The sequence below is a fragment of the Agelaius phoeniceus genome, chromosome 1 (genome assembly GCF_051311805.1).
Source record: "Agelaius phoeniceus isolate bAgePho1 chromosome 1, bAgePho1.hap1, whole genome shotgun sequence".
NCBI lineage: Eukaryota > Metazoa > Chordata > Aves > Passeriformes > Icteridae > Agelaius > Agelaius phoeniceus.
The window spans coordinates 85455668-85474923 of NC_135265.1; the positions used below are offsets into that span (position 1 = coordinate 85455668).

Genomic DNA, 19256 nt, shown 5'->3' on the forward strand with positions numbered 1-19256 from the left:
TAGCCAGTGTTCATTTTCAGGTCCAGTTCTTGTACAAAAATGATCTTTAGTTGACATGAAACATCAATAGCTTTGGTCTGAAAAACACAGGTAGGTCTGAAAAACACAGATATACATATACCGTGTCCAGACTCCTTGATTTCTTGACAACCTGTGTATACCATTTCCTTCATAACATTCCTAATTTGATTAATTAAACTTTCCTTTACTCCTGTATTGAAATCTTGAAATCTCTGGACATTTAGGTGAGATAAATATATGCACCAGGAAGAGGAGGACCATGAAGAGTTACATGGTAAGTCAGGTGGAGCTATATTTGTTATAACCCTGAGAAATCCAATTGTCTGATGGCTGGTAGCAATTAGAAAATACTACCAGAAAAAAGTTCTAAAATTACCTTCTGTTTCACACAATATTTACATTCACAAATTTCTAACTAAGCAGCACTCAAGCATAGCACAATTGCTTGTTGGGAGACATAACTCATTCCTTGACTAGAGATTTCCCTTTACCCCTCAACCTGAGGAAGAATAAAAATGATGTCTCAAATCATTTTGCATGTGTTATATTAAAAAAGTTAAATATTTGATTGCCCGTACTCTATACTTCAATTACTGGTCCATTTTAAGGATTTTTCACAAAAAATTTGAGGCTGAATGCCTGGAGTTCTTCCAGTAATGGCTACACTGTGGGTGAAGTCAGGTGAGTCACTTCTAGACTGTGTAACAGTTTGATGCTAGACATGAGTATTGCAACATTCTTTCTCTACTCCCAACTTTATCCTACACCACTCAAACACATAACTCACTAGTCTAGAAAAAAAATTACCAAAATAATGTTCTTAAGTTCCAATGAGTTGGAAGGTTTTATGAACGTGGAGGTGGGTTTAATGAATGGTGACACCTGAATATGCACACAAAATAAGATTGAAACTGCTGGCCAAGAGATGGAGAAAGCTTAATAATGTGGGCAACTACTCCTGAATCATTAGATATGCTGAGCAGCCTCCCACAATTTCACCCTGAGAGGAGACACATTGAAACATCTGTGGTATTATGTGAAATGGAAAGAAAATATTCAAGAGGTTTGGGTAAGGTGTTTGCTACCCTTTAACTATACATGTAATGTAAAGCATCAGTTTCAAAATTGTGAATATTTCTCTGTGTAACAAAGAAATATTGTAGTAGTTGCTAGTCTACCTTGCTAATCAAATAATATCAGAGAATTATTTTTCCACTGTTAAAGAGAAAAAAGAATGCATGCTTCTCTTACACATGAGGAGGTATATTTGCTTTTGAAAAATCCAGCCATCTCAGGATTTATTTATTTTTAATTGCAATTTTGGACAATTGTATAAAATGCATACACTTTAAAAATAAATTTAAATATATTTCCTGAATAATTCCCTCTCACTAGTTTTTCTTTGCTATTAAGAAGATTATTCAAGGTTGAATTTAGTTTTCTTTCCATTTTTTTCCTTAGAAAAATCTTGTTCCCTGTTTAACTGAAATTCTAAATTTTGAGCCCATAACATTAAGCAGTTTTCTAGACAATGAATAGAGCAAGCAGTTTGCTCAGTTAGGATCTTTTCTGCTCATGTGTACCTTTCCTTCTGTTGTCTGTATCCAGATATCAGATCTCTCCCTTTCTCTCTTTGTCTAACATTAGATGAGATACAGGTAGACATTTGTATTCAACCTGTGCTTTGATTTACAGTTACAGCTACTAAGAATAATCTTTGTGATGTATCTGTCACTTTTCCTTTAATTATATCCTCTGGCAATCATTTAAAACAAAAAGCTAAAACTGTGTTCATATGTACATATAACCATGGATAAATTGCCTTGAAAACACCTACAGTGTTGTTTTTACAATCCTGCTGTTGCAGAATGTAGAAGAGGTATTAAACACTGATGGACTGAAGTGTACATCTCATCTTGAAAAGGAATTTATTTAGTTTTACAGTACAAGTAAAATGCACATTTTGGAAACAAAAGACAGAAAAGTAATCCACAGTCCAGCAGCTTCCTGAGCATATAAAAAAATAACTAAGAGCAAAACACATTTAAATCTTCCAGTATGTTGACAGAGGCTGGATGTAACTTTGGCAAATAACAGGAGACAAAAGAATATATCCAGTATTTAACTAGGGTCACAAGTGTTTTCTGAGATTCATTAGATTCTTCCATAGTTTGTGTATCTTCTTCTTGGTCCTTAGAGTCAGGCCTAAGGGTGTGTTCCTATGGTCACTAAACCATACAGAGGAGAAATTAAAGGCCTCAAAAAGAAAGTCAGAGCAGGAAACCACTATATGATTAAAAAAAAATACTGAAAATAGAGATATACATTAAACGCCAACTTCTTTTCCAGATTTAGGGACCTCTCTGTGTTTGTGTCCACAAACACTCTTTGTAACTAATATACTGAATGATTTCAAAACCTATCGGTAAATAAAATGAATATGGAATAAAGCACTATTGGCAGGCGATTCTGCTCTCCTCTCCATTTCATTCAGGCACACAGTATGAATTCTCTGCCCAGCCTTTCAGTGCACTTCTTCCACCAATGAACTCTAGTTCATTGTTCTAGTTAAACATTCATTGATCCCAGAAAATCAAGAGTCTGCTGTGCACTAGGTCTGGGCACCACCTTAGGAAGGGAACAGCTCCTAGGGACAGGGATTGCATAAATCATTGGTCTGTCATTAATAAGTGAATGTCTCTGTTCTTGAGCTAGTCCAGTGGATTTTTGTTTGCTTGCTCTCCCCATGTTAATATTTCATTCTTCTGTAGAATACTGGGACACTACCACACTGTTCCCCTTGATTCATAATTTCTCCTGATTTTTTTCCCTAATTAGCTGACAGACTGCTGGCTAGGCCATTCTTCTGGGCTGCTGTTCTCTTGCATCTTCTAGGTATCTGCTCCCCACTAACAAACAATTTGTGATTAGCTCAGAGTTACTAGATCAGCTATACAGAAAATTATATTTTATGTCATCTTTGGGCTAATAAAGTCAAAATCTTTGTTTCCATTCTAAAAACATCATAATCACAAATCTACGGGATAAATTATTGTAAGAATATTTCTCTCTTCTGCTAATGAACTTTGCCACTGTGCTGAAGGAAGCAATACATTGCATCATTCTGAAAAGGCAGAGGATAAGAAAAAAATTTAATTCAGTTTTGGGCACAAAATCAAGGGTGATTAGGTACGCAGCAGAGGTTTTAATTTCAGCCTATCATTGAGTATACCTTAAATAGAAGATAGTAAATCTTTACTTGTTCCTTTAGGTATCAGATTTTATGACTGCTCATCATGAAAAGCTCTTCTAATGCTAATGTTTTTGTGATTAATGCATCCATGGAATGGATTGTAGCTTAACATCCAGAAATGTCCAGTTATTTAATTTTCATGATGAGGTTCTTTTATCATCATTTTCTGTTTTTTTAGAAATGCAGACCACGGAAAAGAAAGCTGAAAGGTAAGGACAAATCTAGAAAAGAAAAAAAGATGAGCAGAAGCTAGTTAAGAAAAAATTATACTAATTGCATTCAACAAAATCTAATTAAGAGTGCAAGTAAAGATGCTGTTCATGGATTTATGTGATGATAATGCACTAATAATCTACTTGTGATATGTAGCCTTGTTACTTTACAAAATCTGAATGAAGTTCACAGGACCTGTTTAAGCCAGAGCAATATTAGCTGAGGCCACTATCTAATCAATTGCTCCATAATAAATGGGCCCCTTGTTTACAGTAATATTTTAATTCAAATTTATCTTCACAATCTAAAAAAGTGTTTAATTGCTTTAATGATATTAGCTGTCTCAGCCTTTATTACAACACTGGACATAATTACCCTCTTTAAAGGTAATTTATAGACCTCATTAACACTCTTGCCTCTCTGCTGTGATTAAAAATCTCCTAAGAATTGAAATCTCTCTGAACAGTAAGAGAATTATTGTGATTTATTGTTTGCCATTGCTGAAATGAGCACAAAGCTGATTTATTATAGCTGATCCCTGCTGAAATGACTAGAATTGGACTGGGGAAGGGGAAGTCAGGAGCTCTTGGTAAAGTGGTTTATTTCTCTCCGTCACAGAGTTGCAGTTTAATATGGGTCCTGTCATTTGCTTCCACAGGAGCGTAAAGAAATCTCTGGCAAATAAAGCTACAGCAATAACTATCTTGAAAAAAATTCACCTTTGCTAAATAGAGAGCAATTATATTTCTTTATTGCAAATTAAACCCTTAGACATAGCTGTAAGGACTCAACAAGGTGATATTAACACGATTTTTACACACAAAATATTTGAAGCCATGGGAGACATTGGACGTATTGGTTGGATAGAAAAAACCTGTAGCTTACCTATAGTTTTGCCTTTTTGAAGAAGGGAATTTTTAAATTTCATTTATTTAAAAATGTAAATCTACACAACAAAGAAGCCGACTGAAATCCCAAACACAAAATAAAAAAATTAAAAAAGCAAAAAAAAAAGCTGAGGAACTTACTGCACTTACTACTAACCTACTTTATTAGCATACCTGAGAAAACTCATGTCCGGTTGTTCAGTATATGTTACTTGCAAAGCAGTGAGAATAGGGTCAGCAGTTTTCTCCACTGATGCATGGAGATGGTGCATACTCTGCCTGAGGCCAATAGAAAGAATTTATTCCCAAAAAATTGCAGAGCACCCAGAACAAGAGATATACAGTACTGTTTGGAATAGGGTCTTTTCCTAGGCCTGAATGCTGCAGATCTGGTGTTATACACACACACACACTTTGCATCCCCTGAAAGAGCTGGGATATTCTGCTTCCACAGCTGTGCAAAGTGTATGACTTTAGGGGAGGCTTAAAGTCCTTCAGGAAATAAAGGCAAGCATTAAATGGGAGACCTTCTCCCCTACAGGGCATTCACTGTTTCCATATTTCACAGAATTTAGCTCTACACAATCATGAACTCAAAAACTAATTACTCATTAATTACATTGATTGAATCTTTAGCTGTTCAGAAAAATAAATGCTATTCAGCTATTTTTTGATATGATATTGCATTGATCTTTTTTATGAAAAATAATTGTTTGATGTGGTTCTCTGGAGCTATTTATGAGACTAAACTAATTGTTTTAAAATTGGTTTTGAGCACATAGTTCTCTGGTTTTCCTCACTCTTACTATGAATATGGATATATTTACTCTGCAAAGCAATATACTTTGCAAATTATTTACCTAATAGAAATCAGAATTCCAGAAAGGGATTGCTGGTGAAGCACTAATTTGTTGGTTTTGATTAAACTGTCAACCAATTCATATTGAGTTGCTATTTTTATGAAACTGATAATTTGATATAAATACTGATAGGACACAGCATTGTGTATCTGTGGGTCACATGTATATTTCTAAATAAAATAATTTTGCAGGTAAGGGAATGAGCTGTTCTGGTTCCATTCCATTAAAATTGCACCAACCGAGTTATACTAATTCTATGTTATTTTATTAGCTCTCTAGTAAGTTTATATCTGCTCTAAATGTTATTGCAAGGAGCAATTCCACTTGATTTGTACTTAATAGAAACTATGTCAATATAAAACTCTTTCATTTAAAAGTTGAAGAAATGTAGAGGAGCAATCACCAAAACCAACACTGAGCTGGTCAAATTTACAAATAATGCAATGTACATGAAACCCTGTCATATGCACTATGGACAGTGCGGGGGGAAAGTAGATCTTCACATTCAGTTAAACCAAAAGGAAAACAGAAGTTCCTTCACACAAGCTACATAATTGTGTTAATGAAATTCTAGAACACTAAATTTTGAATTACCTTACTGCTTGCTGTTTTAATAGTGGAGTCTATACATGTTGGTACATAAGACATGGTTTTAATATTGGTAACATGAGTTTACAATCAACCTTCATTTTTATATTTTTATTTCTGAAGAAAATACTTATATAACACACTGTAAAATGTAGTTTGCTTTTCCATACATTTAAGGCTAGAAAAAAACCCATGCAGATGTTTTGTACTTTTCTCTTCTGACTGTCACCTATTGTCTGTGAGATTTTCAGATCAGTGAAGCATTTTGGAGGACAGAGAGCTTCAAACTTAACAGCTGCTGGCAGCTGAAATGTATTTTATGAAAAATTCAGTTGTTCAGATGAGAAGAATTGACTTTTGTTGTGATATAATAATAATAATAAATAGTAAATAATAATAATAAATAGTAAATAATAATAAAAATATTATTATTTACTGTTTCTCATTTTACCTCTAAACTTTTCTCCTTATTTTCCTTCATTTGGAAGTTACAGAGAATATAATTTTCACTTGAAATAATTTTTGAAAGTAAAAGAATATAGACATAAAGTCAGAGGACTGTTTATCCATGCAAGGCTGACATTTATTAATGATGCCAGGTGGGTGGACACAGTACTTTAATAAATAGATTACCGTGGTTAGAGGATTAGTGTGAGTCCATAGAGGGTCAGCAGCAGAGGTTAGGCTCTCTTCAGGAGTATGGAAGGAGAACACCCCAAGAGATAATGGTAAACAGAGTAGATTTTATAAACCTTTGCTTTTTAAAATCTTTGTATCTTGTTTTATAATCTTTTAGTGAGAAGGAATGTAGGAAAATAATTAGAAGACAGGCAGAGGCCTTCTTAAAATTACCCCTCATATGTAATAGAAGTAATTTTGTAAATTTCATATCTGACATGGTTGCTGGTACGAATAATCATGAATGAACTGTGTAATCTAACTGGATTTGTATAAAAACCAACTTGAAATTACATATTCAACTCAATCTTATTTATAACAGCAGACATTTTTTGCTCATGCCCGATTTGTGCTTGTTCCACGTGCAGGTTTATCAATTTACTGAGTCAATATCTGTTACAGTTTATGGTGACCCATCAGTAGGAGGTGTGGTGTTCATTATAAATTTTTGTCAGGCTGAACAAAGACACTGGACATGTGTCAGGGAGCTCTTTGTGTTTTATTGTACAGTCTTCTGTAACTCCAGTAACCAGCCCACTGCTTGGACTCAAAAGGTGCTGATTAACAAGCCCTTAAATTCTCACAAGCTTCTTCCACAAAAAGTGTTGGCTAACAAGCCCTTGATTTTTTTTAATGAGTTCTTAATTCCCAAAACAAACTCCTCAAAGGTGCTGACTCACAATCCATATCACACATTCAAAGCTGCTGACTGAGCATGGGTCTCAAGGCAGAGCAGGACTCTGGCTCAGCCAGCACTGCCCCACCTCTACAGGACCCTGTCCTTCAGTCACCTTTCCTGTAGCAGTACTCAGCCTGTTTTAGACAGAACTTGCTAAGGTCTGGTCCTCTACACAGTTAGACCTGCATTTTCTATCTCACCTCGGTGAAATTCTTAACACCATGAAAGATGCTTAATTTACCTGTTATTAGAGGTATAGGGATTGCTGAATGAATACTTCCTTTGTCATATAATTTATCTCTTTCTAGAAATATAATATCAATTTATTGCTATATCTAGGTATAATATTTGTGTTATTAGAGATAACAGTTTAATATGTATGGAGTGTTTTATAATGAAATTAACATGCTTAAATTTAGAAGACCAAAAATATTGGGAATTACATATGGTTTGGGGTATCAGAAGGACTGTGAGGGAGAAGACTGTAATACCTATTCTCATCATCAAAATATGATATTTCCAAAAGACAGCAATTCAAATGCTCAATACTTGATTACACCCTTTCTCCTAGTACAAATCTAATTAATTATTTATCTTGCAATAATATATAGGCAATGCACAAACCTGGTGTTACAGCTGTATTCTAACCTGGAGAGTTTGTCATCTCAAGAGAATAAATACTGAGAACAGAATACACTGAAATTCTCATATTGCAGCAAGGAATTGAAATACTTTTTCCTTCATATAGCTAAGGTCAGGAATGTCAGTGCAGAAATCAGAAACCAAAATGTGTTTTCCCAAACTCTCTTTCAGATGTTCTAAGCACAGAAAACTTATCCTTTATTTGCTGTTCAGACTAACAATTTAAAGTTTAGGATTCTTCTCTTTAGTGCTAAATCCTAGTTCCTTTCTTAAATCTCTATTGATAACTGGTGCTGCTGAACAATTCCAGTTTCTCCTGAAGTTAATAGAAATAACATCATTCAGTACAATCAGAAATTCATGAGGTGTAACATTCGAAATCTAATTTCAAGAGACTTTCACAAGGTGTTCATAGTCTAAAAAAGAAGCCTGCTAAATGATGAAACCTAAGTATTTTTGGTCTTAAATGTGATGCCCAGTGTGATTTACTGGAAAGACACATCATCTAGGAAAGGAGACAAAAGACAGATACTTTAAGTTTTTTGCAACGTTTATACAAAAATTACTTCTGCAGGAACAGCATATTTTCTCTAGCTTTCGATAAATCTGAGAAAATCAAGCTACTCCAATGTAATTGAGGTCTATTTGAACTCCACTCTTGATCCTAATTCTGGTAATGGGCTCACAATTCCTGTTTTGTCTGAAGACATTCAACACTGTCATCACCTGAAGTTTATAATCACATCAGCATCTGACCATAAAGTAGTTTTCCATTAAAAGTTCTGGTAAATTTTTGAGTAAGAATGAGCTTATACAACCTGCATACTTCAAAATGTAGAAAATTAGGTAAAGAGAGAGATATGGATATATATGCATATAGTGATTAATTAGAGAAAGGACAAATTAAGTCTTATTCTTGGTCATTTTCAAAAGTATGTAGTCTTAAAACTTCCTGTTTCACCTTTCAGAGAGGGTATTTTTTATTTGAAGCATGATTAGCACTTTTTAACCACTGTGTGTTCCTGCCAGAAGCAGTGCAGCTGACGTAAATAGCAGTCTGCAAGGGAAGAACAGGTTTAGAAACTGTCACAATTGTTTTGTATCTATGCTTATTCCTTTTGAGGCTTTTATACAAGCTCTTGGCTTAGAGCCTGTGTTTTGACATGAATTGACAAGCTTGGGATACTTTTTTCCTTTGCTTCCATAACAAAAAAAAAAAAGAAGTTGAAGTGCTTATTTTGGTCAAAACTGGAATTGGCATTTGAACAGGCATGTCTGAAGTAGGAGAAAAAATTTCTTTGAAGAAAAAGTGTGGAGACATACTTGGAAAGTATGGAAAGAAATTATCCTGAGTATCTTGAGCCTTTTTCTTCTTTCTTATATTATAGGTATACTCTAAGAGCTGTCTTCTCATTTTTGGATTGGAGAAACAGGCAGAGATCAAAAAGATAGAAGTTCACAACATAAAGGTACACATAGGAAAGGTACCCACACAAGAGGTTCTTGGAAGCAGAAAAACTAAAGAAAAAAACAAATATTTGGTTTGAGACCTATTTTACATAGCAATTTTAATTTCTCTATCTAAATAGGTGAAAACGAGTTTACTTGTTTTCACCTATTTAGGCAAGAAAAATGTTATTCTAATCTATTCAGATATCATGCAACCTTGTGAGGCCTTGAATCTGTGTTTATGCTACAGTTATTTGTGTAAAAACCCTTCAAAAATAACAGACAGGTTATTTTAGTGATAGTGTGTTGAGTTGCTGAAAATAAAAAATAAAATACTTTGGGAAACATTAAAAAGGACTAAATTCCAGAAGTGGGATTCCGAATCTTTCTATAAGTGGTAAAAACGCTTTGAGGAAAGACAATTGTCTCCTTTGAAATTATTTAATTAGCTGATAATTTGTTATAAACAAGTTATTTGAGAGAATTTTTAAACTATTTTTACTTTGTATTTTTTCAGATTTAAGAATTGATTTATAAAAACAAAAAGAAAAAAAAAAACAAAAAAGCTCAAACCAGAAAACATCACCAGGAAGGTACCAAAGCACCATTTAATATGATGAAAAAGAATTACACCGACCAATAACATTCAAGTCTACAAGCTGAAAATTTTAAACCCAAAGTCAATGAGGGTTGTGGATACATGACAATGGTTCCCCAGATTTCAAGGAAATATTGCTGGCCTCAGTTCAGATATTTGTCGTGGCTTTCTTCTGCCATGTATGTGGAAAGCACTCTCTGTTTCAAGTCACAGTAGCCAGAGACTATCATTCTCAATTTCCAAAGATCCTACAAGTACCAGAAACATGTCTATGTCCTTCAGTATGAAATTTTCATTCATGTATTATACAGACTTTTATTTGCTTGTAGACTTGTACATGGACATACAGGCTTATATGCAAAGGATACTCTTTTGGTTTTTTTTCAGTGGATAGTAAATTGCAATGCCATCAGTTTTACTGTGTAATACATTTAATTCCATACCTGCTGTACCTTCCTTTTCAGCTATTCTTGTGTGTCCTATTCCATGCAATACTTTATAGCTGTCATGAACTTACTCTGACTTTTTTATATTATTAAGGGATTTAATTGGAACATCTACACTTCTCTAATGAGGCACATCCACTTCTAAGTGATGTGTGGAGAGGAAAGCACAATAAATTTTCATTATAGAAAAATGCCTTACAGTGTACACAAGGAAAAATAAACTGAAACACAGCTCTACAACAGGAATTTGCAGTCTATATTGTTTTCAATGAGCTTTGAATCAGATGCAATGATAAAATCTACCACATAATTGCAAGTAGAGTTAGGACTTCAACAAATATGTCACTGCTCTTGTTGTGAGTTGTGAGCATTCACTGATATGTGAAGGAGTAAAAACGAAGGAAAATTAAGATGGGAAGAAATTTAATATAGGAAGAAAATTAGAAATAATAGCAAAACTCCATGAGGATTTCCTGCTGCTACCTTTGAGTCTTCAAAGAAGAGAGAAGAGGAATACAAATTATTTTGTGATTTGGTTAGAATCATAATATATGAAGTACCTAAGCTCTTATTTTCCACTGATATGCTGAAAGATGGGAACATATACCAATACAAACAGTGAAGGCATGGTCATGAAACCTCTTCAAATTGCTCAAGCAGAGATGCAGCCTAGTTAGTTTCTTTGTTGTAAAAAATAAAATCTCTATTGGGAATTAACCTGTTAGATGCCTATTTAGGCCAAGAAAATCTTCTTTAGGTACAGCTGTGGTGTCATCCTCTCTAACAAGCTCCAGCCTGGCAGGTGGAAACTTCTGGGGACATCAAGTACTGGGCATGAGACAATGAGAAATTCAGTTGCAAAGGAGTTAGGAAAAGAGATTGCAGAAGTCTTTGTCTAGGCTGGTCACATATTCTTGATGCTCTTTACCATTTCTGTGATGGTATCTCATATACTTGACCCTGCATTGTCATTGTCCTCAAGTGAAGAATTTTTCAGCTGAAATTTCTGATCTCTGTCCTCAGATCTTTCTTTATATCCCCAGTGCTGCTCCCAGAGCAGTGATGGCACTGCTGCACTGGCCCTAAGTCAAATCCAGCACTGTTTGAATTAGTTCATGTTCCTCCTACAAGTGATCAGGTACCATGTTGATAAAAAGATTTTACACACAACTTTTCTTTAAAATTTTGTCTTTTTCATTTTCCTAGTTTTTTTGGTTTTGTTTTTCTTTGGTTTTTTGTTGTTTTTTTTTTTTTTTTAATATTACTGTAAATTTACACCTTGGCCTTAATAGCCATGGCTGAAATTACAGATTTTTGTTTCTTTATATTGATAGGGTATAAATAATTAAATTAGTGCCATCACTAAAATCAATATGTATGAAGGAATGGGTAAGTGGGAATCCTATACTCAGAATTCAGAATATTTTTGGCCAAAATTTTTTTGTCTTATTTTTCTCTAGAATTGAATATTGTAACATCTAAACTTTGATGCAAAAGGAAAAGGCCATGAAGACAAGTATGAAAACATGATTACAAGTGGGAATAAAGAAGCTTGTCCAAATTTATTTTATTAAGTTGTTGTTGAAAACATGATAACAAACTGCCAGTGGCACTTCTCATTTCACTAATGACTATTTCAGCAAAAACATACATCAATGACAATTATTTCAGCTGCCTCCCATTCTTCCCCAGCATCAGAATCATCACCTTTTTTTTATTCAGATATCAGTAACTCCAGCTTTCCTCTGACAATTCCATGACAAAAAACCAGCCCATTGATGACTTGTGTCATCATAGGTTTATATCACATTGAAACATAATCTGCCATCATATGAATATGTAGAAATTTCATTTAAATTAATTGTCTCTTCCTTCACAGAACCACTGAATGCTTTGAGCAGCATGATGAAGGCACAAAAGTGGTTGAGTATCTGAGCTTTCTCAATATCCTGGGTAAATAGGTCTTCTCTTCCTTCCAGGGAGGATCCATATTTTCCCTAGTCTTCCTTTTATCACTGATGTACCTGTAGAAGTTTTCTTGTTGCCCTTGGCTTCCATGACTGGATTTAATCCATCAGGGCTTTAACTTTCCTAACTTTATCCCTGTCTGCTTGGAAAATTTCTCTTTACTCTTCTCAGGCTACCTGTGTTAGTTTCATTCTCTGTAGGCTTCCTTTATCTGTTTGAGTTTGTCCTAGTTTATCCATGCAGGCCTGCTGGCAATTTTGCTCTCCTTCTTCTCTGTTGGGATGAATGGGAGGGGATCTTGGAGGTGATCCTTGAATATTAATCTGCTTTCTTGGGCCCCTCTACTTGACATGGTTTTTTATACCATTGTAGTTTACTAAGCAGATCCCTGAGGAGACAAACAGAGTTTGTTCTCCTGAAGTCCAGGGCAGTGATCTTGTTGTGCATCCCCCTCACTGTCCTGAGGATCTTGAACTCCACCATTTCATGGACACTGTAGTCTAGGCTTTCCTTGAGCTTCACATTCCCCACAGCCCTTTTTTGCTGGTGAGACAAAGTTCCAGCATAGCACCTCTTCTCATTGGCTTCTTTGTCTCTTGGAAAAGAAATTAACATCAACACATTTTAGGAACCATCTGGAGTGCTTATGCCCTGCTATATTCCCCTTCCAACAAGTGTCAGTGTGGTTGAAGTGTCGGGGCCTTTGAGGACCAGGGCTTGTGAACATGAGGCCATTCCTATCCATCTACAGAGAACCTCATCTGCTCAGTCTTCCTGGTTGCAGACCCTCAATATTGTCCCCTTTCCCTGTCCTCCACTTAATCTTGACCCATCCATTTAATCCTGAACTCTCATTCAGCTTCTCATCCATCCCCAGGTGGAGCTCCATGCACTCCATCTGTGCACTTATAGAGAGGGCAACACTTCTTCCTCATCTTCCATGCCTGTCCTTCCTAAAGAACCTGTACCCATCCATTCTAGCCATCAGAGCCATCCCAGCATGGCTCCATAGTATCAGTAAGATACAGCCCTGCAGGCATTCATGTGTCTCTAAGTCCTTTTGTTTGCTCCCCATGCTGAGCATGTTTCCATAGCAATATTTGGGTTGGGCCTCTGATAAATGTGTCTTACTGTCTGGAGTGACTGGAATGCCTCTGTGCTGCTCTATGGGTGTTCTCCTGATGACCTGCAATCCCTCTTCAGGCTCTAGACATCTCTTGATGTCCCTGGTATTGAATTTGTAGGAGTGTGATGGATTGAGCTTCCTTTTCTCCAGCAGGTTTTGTTTAAAGTTCTTTAATACAATACAGGGTAGATCAAGTCCATGGAAAGGATACTTAGAGATTGGGATACATACTCTTTACAGTACTACTGTGAAAGTACCCTTTATCTGAGCTTTTTTCGGCCCAGATCTTTGACATAATTAAAAACGAATTTTTAAAATATATTTACTTTTTTAGTCTTTTCGTACCTCATTTAAATGTTGAGCATCCATTGGGCGATAAAGATCATCACCTCACATTATGCAGAAGTAGAATCCAAATACTTTGAGAAAGTCCAGAAAACTTTTATTAATGCAGAAAAACCCTCATAGTATGTTCATCTGTAAATTTTGCCTATAATACTTTTAACATAATTTCTGTTGCTGTGAGAGTTCACTTTAAAAGGATTATTCTTATTATTGTTTCTGTCAATTTTGCTTTTGTTCCAGTAAGGTCTAATAGTGTAAATCTGTTAAAACCTCTACACGAGCAAGAATGTTTTCTTTGCTGTCAAGGAAACCTTGGAGCTGTGTACATTAACAAGTCTAACTTCACTAAAAGAAATATGCCTTTTTGTGCTTTTTATTATTCCTAAATCCTTTAGAAATAACACTGTGCAAATGCATGGTGCACACCTTCTTAAAGAGCAGAAAGTACTATATAGCAGAACAATAACATAATTTATGTGATGTGACATTTTCACCAAATAATTATTCATGTAATTTTTAAACAGCAAAGTGAATAACTGCATAATTATTCATAATTTGGTACACTTTTAATATATTGTTCTCTAATAAGTTACCTCTTGTTTGGTAATGTCATGGTTTGCTATGTTGTTTAGTTGCTAGTCACCTTAATTACAGTACAATCCAAGCATGTAACCAAATCCAAAGCAGAAAAAGAGCAGACCCCAAAAATGGTATATAATTATTAGAATTCTCACAAAAAAATAATACAGGTATAATCATCAGGAGAAGTATGAGTATCTTAGTTTAACTGATAACATTAAAATATTTGTGTTTAACACCTAAGAGCTGGGAACATCATTCCTCATTTCATATTGGGTGTCTGTTTTTTTTCTGCAGGACTTTTGAAAACATAATTATTGGATGTCACATTTTTTTGCCTGACTGAGAAGACTTAGGAGGATGTAAATCTGTGGGTTAGTCATGAGCGGTGGAAGAGCTTGAGATCTGCCACATGGGTTAAAGTAGACCATGGCTCAGGGTGCCCTGGTAGCTCTCAGCTCACCACAATGTCATGCTTGCATCGATCTGACAACAGAAGGTCATTCTTGTAGAGGAATGTTAGAAGTCACCTCGTCCTGCCTACACAGAGGATGGTCATAAAACACAAGCTCAGACAGTGATGTCCCCCTCCTTTTCAGCTGTCTGAGACAGGCCACCAGTGCAGGCACACACATGATACTCTCCATGTTCTCCAAAACACACACATATTTGTGGATCTCATAATCACTGGCATCATCCATCTGCTTGACTGGCTTTCCTGCCTAGATCCCAGCTCTTCCCACAGGTCCCCAGCTGCCAGCTGGTCCAGCCTAACAATTATGAGTGTGCACACACACAGACACAGACACAGACACACATACACACACATACAGACACTCATGCCTCTTGCAATGCACATTCATGGCACAGATCCTCTACCCTCCTAATACTCCATCCTGGATCTGACACCCAGCTAATTGATGACTGGTCCAGCTTCAAGTTTGCCAGCAAATACAGGCTTACACCCCAGGACTGTGGAAGATACAGTCACTGTCTAACAGCTGGCACACGGGCACAGTTGTGGCCATGCTTCAACCATCAACAGTTAGACTCTCACCCACCTGACTCCTGAAGGTTCCCCCCGTTGCTGGATGTTGGTCCAGGGACACCACTATCTCTGTTCTGACTCCAGTAGCAACCAGAAATTTTCACTCTCACACAAAGACGTCTCAGCAGTGTCTGGCCCTTAGTCTCCATGGTGCTCATACGCAGAGAGGGGGGTTATTCAGAGACATCACTGAGAAAAAAGTTACTAAAATTATAGGACAGACTGTGGTCATCAGCTGTAAAGCTCAGACAGACAACTTTACTGACCTCTTTCTGCTTTTCCTTTGCTTTTTTCCTCCTAGAATTCACTCCCCCTATTCCCTCACACCTCCCAGTCTAGGTCTTTGGTTTACAGTCTTATCAGTAACAAATCCAAGTTGATCTTCCTGAAAGTGGTGCCTTCCTTGACAGCCTGTCGATTAGAGTGACTGGTGAGTTTTGTTTCTTGTCCTTGTCTACATGTTTGTTTTGTGATCTCTGTGTATTTTTATTCTAGTCTCCCCCTTTTCCACTTTTTTCCCAATTGACATGTTCTCCAATTATATAACCTTACTGGAATAAGCCTTCTCTTTCTTGCACAAGCTGTCATCCCTTTAATACTCATCAGGTTTAGGTCTCACCACTTCCTCCTTTATCATTCACCTGTCAGGTCTGTGTCCGTACAAGCATGTTCTTGCTTGTGGCTTATTCCCTTCATTTTTGTCCTTCCTTGCTATGAAGAAAGTCCCTTACCCAACACCCTTAAAGGAACAGACACTCTCCTTCCAAACACCCTTACAACACTGTCTGGAGGAAAAGGTGCATCGGGAGGAAGAAAGAGTTGCACTACTAAAGCACACATTGTGGATGACCACTCACATCCTACATCCCATGACCCCTCACACCAGCATCTTTCAAGGCTGGTGTGCCTTGAAAAATGGTTCTTCCTTCTTTGCCTGCTCAGGCCTCAGACTCATGGTGAGGTTACTTAGCTGGACTCAGTACAGTCCCCCAACAGCACCTCCTAAAAAAATCGCTTTGTCCTAAAAGTGAAAGGGACTGGCTTTATAATGAAATATAGCAGCTAGTTGGCTAATACTTCCTGATGTGTGGTAATAGAAATTCTAGTTGAGCAAGATATTTAAGGATGTACTTATTTTAAGCTGTTCTTACTGGCACATGCTTAAAACCCCCACTCAGTCCAGGCCTTTAGAACAAATTGGATTTGTTCTTTGCAAACTCTTCCCTGTCCAAGGGAAAAGTGCACTCCTAAATCTCTTTAAATATACTTGTGATTAAATATATTTGTATTTAAAATTATTACATCTGAAAAATTTTAATCATTTGTGTGACTGAAGATCCATTCCTGAACAGTCAGGAATGCCTTCAAGCCTTAGGTGATAACCTACTAACATCAAAATCTGTTACAGATTTTTAATAAGATTCTTTAAACAGAAGCTTGATGGCAAAGATCAAATTAGGGGTTTTTTTAAGTGCTAAAAAACCGTTGTTATATTTTAACATTAAAATAATCTTCTAATATATAAAAGGGTGTACACAAAAAGAAAACTTTCTAAATAGTTCTATTTCACTCATTCATAAGGACTTCATATTTTGCAGCAGACTGACATTATTTTTATCCAGCATAGCTCTATACAGATACATTGGTTAGTTTTAAGGTGTTGTGCTTTCTTTTCCACTATCTCAGAGAGTTTTTCTGTCTTGTTGAGTATTTTCTTCCATTACTTTGGCTATGTCTAGGCAAGAAGTATATTACTTGTCCCCCTCTACTGCTTTTATCACTTTCTCCTTTGACCTGAGGCATTCAGATATTTCAGTGACACTTTCCAGTAATGAGATTTAGGAACATTATGATTTCACAGTACACTGTGTTAAAATATTGATTTTCTGAGCTACTGATCTGTAAGTGTTATTTTAAAAGCAAGATTACCAACTTAAAAAAATGTTTTGCATTTTGCCCAATTCATTTTTAAGTAATCCATCATGAAATCTATATTGACAAGGTCTAGAATCAACCTTTCTATTTCATCTTAGCATACATTTGTTTTATGGAATAACAAAAAATAATTTGGCTGAGGAAATTCAGGCCTTTTTCTTATTTAAAATCTATATTCTTTATTTCTCCTGAAAAACAGTAACTTAGTTATATCACTGCTTACACTGCAACCTTGAAATTTCAGATTCTTAAGTCTTATTTTGAGGGAAAAGGAGGGGGGAAAAAAAGAAGATTAATTATTCTTCTTCAGAACTGTTTGAAACTCATAATTACATTTTCCATTCAGCAGTTCAGAACTGACTTTTAATCAAAGTCAGAACAAAATTACATATTTGGAATTTCTCACAGAAAATTATTTGAGACTAGAATGCCTTGCAGATTTCCTATTCAGATATAATTTTTATTTTAAAAATATGTAATGTTTTAATTTTTCCATTTTAATTATATTTAAAGGATTTTGTATCACAATAAGTATAACATTTAAAGTAGAAATGTTGTTAGTATAGCGCACTGTAACATCATATGGTGAATTGATAGTATTTTTTATGGCATTACACAATTTAATGCAGTATGTTCTAATATTCAATATATCTTAGTAATAAGTTTTAGATAAGCTTATTTTTCTTTAACTAAGGTTTACCTGAGAAAAGTAGCTGGACAAGTAGATTTAATCTGGATTTAAATAATTATCTGGACAGTGAGGTTCTGTAAAAACCTTAAAAAATAACATTTTTAAACCTTTTTAGGTGTTGCTTTATGTGGTTCTGAAAAAAATATTATTGCCTGTAAATCAAGGGCCTCAGCTGAGTAACTCCCAAGTTCCTCTGTTTGATTTTATTCAGGTAGCAATTTAATTTGAAAGAATATCTGTTCTTGCTGGTCACATTGCAAGTCCTCTGCATCACCAAATAGTCCTGCCTTCATGCCTTCAAACACTGTTGATATAAGCAAGGATACTTGATATACTTTGATATATGCAAGGATATATTGGATACTTTTATATAATTTGTGGATTCTTTATATATACACCAGTTAGGTAGCAACTTGATTTTTATATACTGTTGCCACTGGGAGAAGTTCATTTCCTCACAGATAAGAGAAGCAGATTAAGACATTTTAGGCATGCATGGAAACTGGCAGAACTAACAGTGTTACTCTACTAATTTATTTAACCACTACATCACCTCCTTATTTAGAGCTTAAAGTGTATTTCTGTCCATTCACTTAGATGACGTTAATATGGTTTGGATGTATGAAACAATTTGAATGATGCACAGTAACAGAAAGTAGACTTAAATGCATCTAAAAATGTCTTAAATACACATATTAACTTTAAAAAAATGGCAAGAATTAGGAGGCAGGAATTTTAAAGGACTTATGCACAGAAAGATTGTTTGCTATGATCAGGTCTGCTTATTCACTCACAGAATTCTTCTGCTTTAATTAATTTTAAAAAATGTGGGTGAGGCTGGTGGCCTTTTGCATGCCACTGGCTATACCTGGTCTGCCTGGGAAGGAGATCCTCGGGAGGAGCTGGGCTTGCTTTGTTAGCAGCAGCTGCAGGACAGGACACAGACAGTGCCTCCAGACTCTGCAGGACTCTGCATACTGGGCAGATCACTCTGCTGCCAAACCTGCTTACACAGACTGTCCACAGGCTGCTCCTGGGGTATCTGCAAAGGGGAGAGAGTGATGAGCTAATACATAATTGCAACACTTTGAGATCACACATTTAGAATACTATATTTGTGATAAAATTTTATTCTACTGAAGAAAATTTTAAAAGGCTAAATTGACCGTATTTAAGCAAGCATGGCCTCTAAAGAGTTGATGTTAAATATACTCAAACTAAATAGAAAACCCCAGATTAAGAGTCATGTT

The 19256-nt window shown here is 35.7% G+C and overlaps 1 long non-coding RNA gene across 1 annotated transcript; it reads right to left on the reverse strand.

The window, feature by feature from the left end:
- Window positions 1–12002: 12002 nt before the first annotated feature.
- On the reverse strand, window positions 12003–19032 carry LOC143695875 (uncharacterized). Its single transcript, XR_013185351.1, has 3 exons — window positions 18875–19032; window positions 15394–15569; window positions 12003–12877 (listed from the first exon to the last, which is right to left on the reverse strand). It is a non-coding gene; the product is annotated as an uncharacterized LOC143695875 (long non-coding RNA).
- Between the last annotated feature and the right edge of the window lie 224 nt (window positions 19033–19256).